Here is a 9,041-nt window from a genome sequence, read left to right on the forward strand (position 1 = left end):
GATTTAACCAAATTATTAGTGTTATTGTTCACCACTTACTTATCTTCTGCTTTCTTGAGATTGACTCCATTTTGCTTCTCTGGGTTATTTGTATGTTTTTTTTAAATAAAAAAACAATAATTTACTTTCTAAATGCCTACGTGTCAAAACTCACATTTTGCTTGAGCATCTGTTTGATAAGTCAGTTGGCTCCCCTGGCTTCTGTCATGAAGTGTTTCAGGTCTGATGTCAGTTCTGATTTTCCTTCAGACCTATAGTTTTTGGTTTTGATTTTCATTTATTCTCATAATTCCCCATATTTTCGGGGGGAGGTATGAGTAGTTCAGTCGATTGAGTGTCTAACTCCTGATTTGGGCTAAGGTCATGATCCCAGAGTTGTGGGATTGAGCCCTACATTGGGCTCCTTGCTGAGTGTGGAGTCTGTTTAAGACTCTTTCCCTCTGCCCCTCTCTCCCAGATACATGCTCTCACTCGCTCTCTCTCTCTCTCTCTCTCAAATTAAAAAAAAATAGAATTCCCCATATTTTCTTAACTGAGATTGTGGTTTCACCAGATCTTCCTATCATTTCTAAGATACTGTTCTATGTTTTTTGCTGCTAGGTTGGTTGGTGTGAAAACGTTCGTTACACTTTCCTCGTCTTGGTATAACAGACCTTTTTTGGTAATCTTCTCCAGCACTTTGCTGATCTCAGGTCTTGGATCTTCCTTCGGCTCAGGGAAAAATCCTCATTGTATTTTGGGGCTCCTGTCTCCCCAGTGCTCAGTCCCCACTTTCTTCTCTCCTTCTGGATGCCTGGATATTGGCTTTCCTGAAACTACAGTGGTAAAGGGCATGGACCCTGGAGTCAAATGACCTGGTTTAAAACCTGCCGTTTCCAAGTCACCGTCTGTCTGAGGCTGAGCTGCGTCATGTAAAGTGAAGGCAGTAATAAGTGCTGACAAGGGAGGCAGAGACACGCGGTTTGCGTCATCTTCCCAGAACCTGAAAGTTGAAGGCAAAGCATGAGACCTTTAAATTTCTGCTTGTGGCCTTGCATGTGACAAGCGACGCGTCTCCCTGTAAGTGGTGTGGGGGGCGGGCTCAGGCCGGGATCTGCACCCCCCTGAACCCAAGGAGCTCAGGGCTGTGTCCGGAGCCCGGCGTCCTGCCTCGGGTAGCTGTGGGCCCGGAGCAGCAGCCTTCACGGCCTGGGCTAGTACGGGGGAGTACTTCCAATGTCTGCTTGTTTTAGAGTTTGGTTTTGATTTTGTTTAAGGACAAATGGATTTGCACTGTCTGTGTAGAATAAGCGAACAAAAAGGTTCCCCTTCAGTGGCTTTTTATTCAACGGTCTCACTGCAAAGACCGGGCAAATTAAAATTTAAATAAGATCTACGGGATTTCAAAGAGAGAGTTTCCGTTATGAGAACTTATCATGGTACTTGATGAAATAAAATCTCAAGCACCTTTCCTATTGGGGCGCCTGGGTGGCTCAGTGGGTTGAGCGCCCTACTCTTGCTCTTGGTCATCATCTTGAAGTTTGTGGGTTTGAGCCCTACCTCGGGCTCTATGTGCTGATGGTACACAGCCTGCTTGGGATTGTCTCTCCTTCTCTCTGACCCTCCTCGACCTGTGTGTACACACGTGCATGCACTCTCTCTCAAAATAAATAAACAAAAAAAAGAAAAAGAAAAAGACCCTTACCTATTGATGTGTATTATCTAGTTACCCACTTTCCACCTTCCAGAAATTAAAAAAAATTTTTTACATTTATTTATTATCGAGAGACAGAGAAACAGAGCATGAACAGGGGAGGGGCAGAGAGAGAAGGAGACACAGACTCTGAAGCAGGCTCCAGACTAAGCTGCCAGCACAGAGCCTGACGTGGGGCCTGAACCTGTAAACTACGAGATCATGACCTGAGCTGAAGTCGGTCACTCAACCGACTGAGCCACACAGGCGCCTTGCTTCCAGAAATTTTTGAAGTACAACTTTACAAGAATTAGATTTCTCACAGGCTTTTCCAGTTGTGAGCCATTGCAGTGAAAGCATGTCAGGCACTTTACTTCTGGAGAAGTGGTACATTATTGTGGACTTTGCTCCTTTTGATGCAAAAGAGCAGAACAAAATGGAAGTTTAAATATGATCACACAGCCTTTAGTGTATCAGATAAACTTTTAATGTTAGTTAACAAACAGGGTAGTATCAGTTTCAGGAGTAGAATTTAGGGATTCGTGGCGGCTTCCATACAACCCCCAGGGCTCATCACAAGTGCCCTCCTTCATGCCCGGCACCCATCTAGCCCATCCCCCACCCACCTCCCTCTGTCAACCGTCAGTTTGTTCTCTATAGTTAAGAGTCTCTTGTAGTTGGCTTCCCTCTTTCCAAAAATACCCCAGATGATGAAATTATTACAAAATTTTCTAGGGTCAGATTTTGAAAGAGTACTTTTATTTTTATTTTTTAAATTAAAATTATTTTTTAAAAACATATTTATTTATTTATTTATTTACGAGAGAGCAGGCACACACACAAGCATATGGGGGAGGGGCAGAAGGAGAGGGACAGAGAATCCCAAGCAGGCTCCATGCTCAGCGAGGAGCCTGAGACCCTGGGTTCACGACCTGAGCCAAAATCAAGAGTCAGGCGCTCAGCTCACTCTGCCACCCAGGAGCCCCGAAAGAGTATTTCTTAAAAAACAATGTCTTAATGATTAAGATGGTTGATGGCCCTGCAGCCGACACCAGCAAATGTGTTAATTATTTGTTACGCGCAGGGAAACGTGTGAACGGGGCTCTGCCCTCAAGTGCGCAGAAGTTAAAACATGCGCACATCCCTGAGGAGAGCTCATAGGCTGTAACAAACGTTCACGGGAAAAAGAAGTTACCTGTCAGTGGGTGGGACCAGAGAAGGTGTGGAAGGGGCTGGAGGACGGGCGAGGTCTTGGCAGGTGGATTCATGAGCAGGAGCAGAAGGACGCATCCAGGGGATGGGGAGCAGGACAAGGAAGGGCAAACTGACGGATAAGCGCAGGGAACAGTGAGGAGCTTCACAGGCAAATGGGAGAAAGCGGACTCCGAGGCAATGGGCCTCCAGGGACTGCTGGTTCTAGCCTGATGCTGTTAGTAAAGGTGCAATTTAAAAGCAAATACCGGGGGCACCTGGGTGGCTCATTCGGTTGGGCGTCCAGCTTGGTTCGGCTCAGGTCATGATCTCACGGTACATGGTTTAGGGCCCCGCATCAGGTTCTGTACTGACAGCTAGTTCAGAGCCCGGAGCCTGCTTCGGATTCTGTGTCTCCCTCTCTCTCTGACCCTCCCCTGCTCACACTGTCTCTCTCTGTCTCTCAAAAATAAACATAAAAAAAATAAAAGCAAATACGGAAATATTATATGAAGGAATTTACAACAGAAAATCCAACAAGATGTAGCCCTTTACTCCTGCAAAAGGTAATTAATTTAGAAAACCTGGGATGATTTGAACTCATCTTCCTGAGGTCTTCAAACAATACGGTATTTGAGATGTTTAAAAGGGTGTGTATCTGTTACAGCCACTGGGCACCACTAATTTGGGGTGAGAAAAGTTGACATACCTTGACATCTTAAATAGGGCCTGGCTCAGTCCATTAACCTACTTACACAATGAATGTTTCTAGGGCATGAAAATCTGGTTCTCGGAGCCTTCCTAGAAATGTCACCGGGGGTGTGTGATGCTAATATCGGATTAATTATATATTTTAGAAACACAGCCGTTTACCAACATCATTCCAGTAAGACTGTTGAATGCACTGACACTACTTTGAAAGCTCTTCCCTCCAAAAAAAAGATTAAAGGGCTCCAATTACAAATGGAGCAAACCAAAAGTTAAACCTTTGCAAAAATTCTAATATAACACAGAAAATTCCATAGCTTATGTGAGGAGCTCTCAGAACCCCTTGACTGAGGCAGAAAATATTCAATTTACAAATATTTCTGCTTCTGCATGTATAATAAATATTGGGCTACATTTCAAGTATGCTTCTACTGAGTAAAGCAGAGTTGGCCTGGTGACATTTTTAAAAAACTTGTTCATTAGGAGAAACTGCTCTTTTCATTGCCAATAATGGGAGCCCAAACAACAGTACGGAAAAAGGAGATTCTGAGACCTCCTTGATGTGCCCCACAACACACGGTGTCCCAGAAGTTCTGGGAACTTCTGTTCTCTGGCAGAACGCTATTATCAGGGATAAAAAGATTTCTACTTCTTTCAGGGTAAAATCAGCACTTCTAAAGAATGACAGTTGAAACGAGTTGTATTAGTCAGGGTTCTCCATAGAAGCCAAACCAATGAGTGTGTATATAAATATAAATATTTAAGAAATTGGCTTGCATGATCATGGAAGTTGACAAGCCCAAAATGTGCAGGACAGGGCAGCAGGCTCCAGACCCAGGGAAGTGCTGCTGTTGCAGCCTGAGTTCCCCTCTTGCTGGGGAACCTCAAGTTTTTCTCCTTAACGCCTTCAACTGATTGGACGAGGCCCACCCACAGTGTGGAGGGTAGTCTGTTTTAAAGTAAACTAATTATTGATGTCAATGACATCTAAAAAATACCTCCCCAGGAACACCTAGTCTGAGTACCACGGCCCAGCCATGTTGGCGCATAAAAGTAACCACCACACTAGCCGAGAGTCAAACACATTGTGAGTAGATAAATTTATTACCAACCTCTGTGTTGAATAGAATGGAGGTGAAGTCAAGACATTCTGGATTTTTTGGGCTTGTTTTAGTTTTAGGCCGAAACTGCCAATATTAGGCCATTTTTGACCTGCAAAAAGGGTGACTGGGCAGGGCTCCATACAGTACTTAGGCTTTCCCCAGTTCTGCTGACACTGCCGCCATCACTCGGAGGCTTGATCAGGAAATCACCTGTTTTTTCGAAAGCTGATTTCTTTGGACTACCCCTGGGACTTAGCACAAAGCGGTGCATTTTGCTGAGGAGACGTTTGATTAAGGAAAAGTGAGTCTACAGCCGGGTTAAACTCTTGCCTCCCCTTGACAGCAAACCATTGGTATGAACCTTCTCATTTAACAGTTAACACAAATGAAAAAGGCTTTTAACCCCACGGGGGCAATGATGCAATACACTAATTGCATTTCTGATTACTTTTCCATTAGGGAAATTATACCTTAAGTGAATTCATCCCAAACATACTTCTTCTAAGCACTGTAACTAAGGAAAGCATCTTCTTTTGATCGATGGTCCATGAAATAGCTCGTATGCATGGATTTAAATAAAAATGTATTGAGTGTTAAAGTTAAGCGTTAACAAAGAAACGCTTTCGGATCTTCTGGAATTAAGCATGGGAAAAGGGGAGGTGCCAGCACTGGGAATCACGGCTGAGGTTCTTTCTCTCCCTGAAGGTAGAGAGACTTTCCCCAGCACCCTGCAGGAGGCTCTGGGAGCTGCCGCACATGATTTCTGCAACTGATTCCCACTCAGATTATTCCGACCTTCCGATCATGTCTCCTCCTGAAGCTGCATTACCGTGTAACTGATGAGTTTTAGATGAAGTGGTGTGTGTGTGTTTTGGTCCAGTTAACCGTCAGGGGAGGGATTCCGGCAACATCTTAGACAAAGAGCCCCCAGGGAGCCCCCAAAAGGATAATTTACTGAACCGGCAGACGCTTCGTGTTGGATGCCAACCTTACATCACATGAGTAAGAACCAGTATTGATTCCTAGGTTTGAATCGCCTTTTGGGAATTCTTTTTGCTCTGGATCCTCACCTGGATTAAAGTTGTGATGCATGATATTTTGACGTTTTGGGTTTTTTTATTTACAATTTCTCTCCTTCCTTTAAAGGTACAGAAGTTTTAAGACAAAACCAAAGAGCCCCCGGAACTTTACATTTCCTTTCAACAACAAAGTGTTATCCTCGAGCCAGCTATTAGACTCTTAATGTTTACCCCGGGAGACGCTCTTGAAAATCCAACATGAAGAAGAAAAGTTATACCAAATAGAAATGGGTCCTCTGTTAAAACTTCAGGAAGGGCTACATTATCTAAAGCCATTCTATAATTTTATTCATATATTTTGTGGAGTTCACATATCTTTTTCTTACAGCAAACATAACACTGTAGGCCACAAAAAGCTGCAGTACTATTGTTTAATTAGCAGCAAAGTAATATTTTATATCCGGGTAACTGGACAATAAATAGCCTGCTTCTTTGGATGTGGACGTTTAAAATGTTGTTTTCACTGCAGCTTCATAATGTGATTGCTACTTTACAGAGCTTATACACACACACAAAATACGATCTTTGTCTATATTTTATACAAATACAACAGTAGTTTGTGAATACATTTTAAGTACATGATATACATGATAAGCCACTTGATTTCCCAATATCACAGAAGAGCGATTTTCAAATGCAATAAAAATATACAAAATTCAGCCTGGAATGCAGATTTCTCTTTTTCTATTTTGACTCAAACCTTTATCATTAGAACATTTTCAGAGTCCTAGTCCTGACACTTCTCCATCAGCTAGGAGTACGATGTCAGCAGTCCGGCTTGTGCTCAGGCGTGATGCAATCCATTCCCTAATGGATTCCCAGTTTTTGTTAAATTCAAAGGGCTGTTAGTAACATACAGCATGTTCTTCACTCCACACCATATTCCAAAGCCCACTTTTCACTTTGAGTTACAGTCACCTTGCGGACGAAAGCTGGGATTGTTCTGGTAACATCTGCACGTCCAAGATTTCCTGTTGCAAGTGCACGCGAATACATTGTGGTGGGTGGTGTAAAAGTCTGCTCATGACAAGTTAAGTCACAGTATAAAAATATATTGTACACCTTTACGCCTAATGGAGTCCTTATTTGTCCCTATGGATAAAAAAAACATGACTGAACAAGACAGAGAAGTTTGTAGCACCATGAAGAGTTGTATCCCAAGTTCCGTTAGCAGCATGACCCAACATAATACCGAAGGAGTGTTTCTGAGAAGATAGACATTCGTCTCGGTCCGTCTGTACCACTGGAGCTTCCGCAAGGGAGTGTTCCACACACGAGCAATGGCTGTGGCATTTCTAGAGCGAGATCACTCATCAAAAGACACTGCTTTTCCCATCCTCAGAGGGTTGACGACGTAGGAGGGCTGAAGGGGGATGACCTAAGCGTGCCTTGACCGACGCTGGTGGTATCGGTCTGTTCTGCGTGACCAAAGGGGCGCCCTGGGTGGGTTTTCGGCACTGAACCACACGACACGGCTCGCGCGGATCTCTGTGACCACGACAGACTCTGCGTGGGGGTGGCATGGCTGCCCACACACGGTGAGAGTCGACGTAGGCACCGAGACCGCAGTCTGCCACTGGTGATGAAGAGTACTTAGCCACTGAGCACAGCTCCTCCAATGTCACGTGGATCTCAGTAGGCTAGAAGCAACTTGGGTGAACTGGTATCTTTTTAATTTATATACTGGGAAGACAGTGTGTTTTGAGACACGTAAACCTTGTAAAAAAATAAGCCATTGTAAAACCTTATGAAAAGACACACACTGATTCTGTGCAATATAGCAAATTGGTAAGAAAACACTGTAAAAATGTACCTGTGTAAAATACCATCTACCATTGTTGAACACAAAGTATTATATATCAAAGGCCTACATATATATCATCTAATGGCACTTGAAACAAATTATAATAAGTCTTAAAATAAAAGGCATAACCTATAAGAAAGTTTCTGTAAAGGTTTAGATTCGTTTTGAAAGTGCTATATCTTGTAATATGTGTAGTATAGAGGTTGACCAAGCTCTATTTTTTAAAAAAAATATTGGCCTATATATGTGTATTGCTTCTTAGATGAACGATCCTGAATTAGGTCCTCTGTAACATTCATCATTAGCTTAATAAAGCAGTCAGCTCTGGCTCATGGTTCAGTCAGTATATGGTTTTTCAAAACCGCTACTGTCCCAAGTAACACAATATATCACTATATTCCACAAATGACTAATAAAGCACAAGCGACGAACAGGCAGAGGTACACAGCTCGGAAGAAACACTAAGTGAGACGACAAAGTCGCACAAAGAGCGGGGTGCGACCGGCCAGGACAGGCGGAGTTCTGCCAACTGCACTGCGGGCGAGCGGGTTTCAACGTGCGAATTGTAACCGCGACCGCTCAGCGCTGAGGACGATCCTTGCACAGGTACGTCAGCGGAGGCTATTGCTTATGGTGCCGAGACCCTTCCACACTCAGGCTTTTGTGTCTGCGGATCGAATCTGTCCGCGCCTGTGGAAGTTCAAACTGAATGAGGTTCAATATCTTGTCTGAGGTCCAAATTCTAAGAAACTGAAATCTTTTTATATATATATTTTTTACTTAATCCCTTTTTAAAAAAAAAAAAAACAAGCAAAGGCACTACTAGAAATTTCAAGGATGGTGATTCTGGCCACAAGGAGAGTGAAAAACAGCATTGGCAATAATTATCTCTAACACCTCCAGTGGGTGTAAAAATGCGCGTCAATTTTTTTTTTCTAGGAAAAAAGAGCCAGTTCTGTGTCACATCCTTGTCAGACCCTTGTGCAATTACAGAAAATGAGGCTGCCTCATGTGTAACAGAAATGCTGTCAGAAAGGTTTAGTGACCAGCAGAGTCAATCTGAGCGGCGAAGGAGCTGACGTCCCTCTTCCTTGGAACTAGGGTTTCAAGTCTGTGAGGCAGCGAGAGGCAGGGAGGTGCTCACGTGAAAACTAAGACTCGACAGCTTTAGCCCCGGCGCCCTGAAGGGCGTGCCTCCCAGGATCTCAATTCCTTGCAGGGCGAGAATCAGGCTAAAACAGTGTAGATGCATAGGCCGCCATTCCCCATTTCCAAAATGCTTTGTTGGACAGATCCTGATACTCCCTTTTTACTGGTTTACGGGCAGTGAAATAGGGCCCACGGAGGCTAACGCATCAGGTCATCAACGTGACTTCTCTTTAAGCAAATATGAGACAGAGTAGTGCTTCCACACTTGTATTTGTGACGTCTGCTTAACAATAGGTCTTCTGTTTATTTGTGCTCTGTCACCAATTTCTTTCTCT

The sequence above is a fragment of the Suricata suricatta genome, chromosome 15 (assembly GCF_006229205.1).
Source record: "Suricata suricatta isolate VVHF042 chromosome 15, meerkat_22Aug2017_6uvM2_HiC, whole genome shotgun sequence".
In the NCBI taxonomy this organism is placed as follows: Eukaryota; Metazoa; Chordata; class Mammalia; order Carnivora; family Herpestidae; genus Suricata; species Suricata suricatta.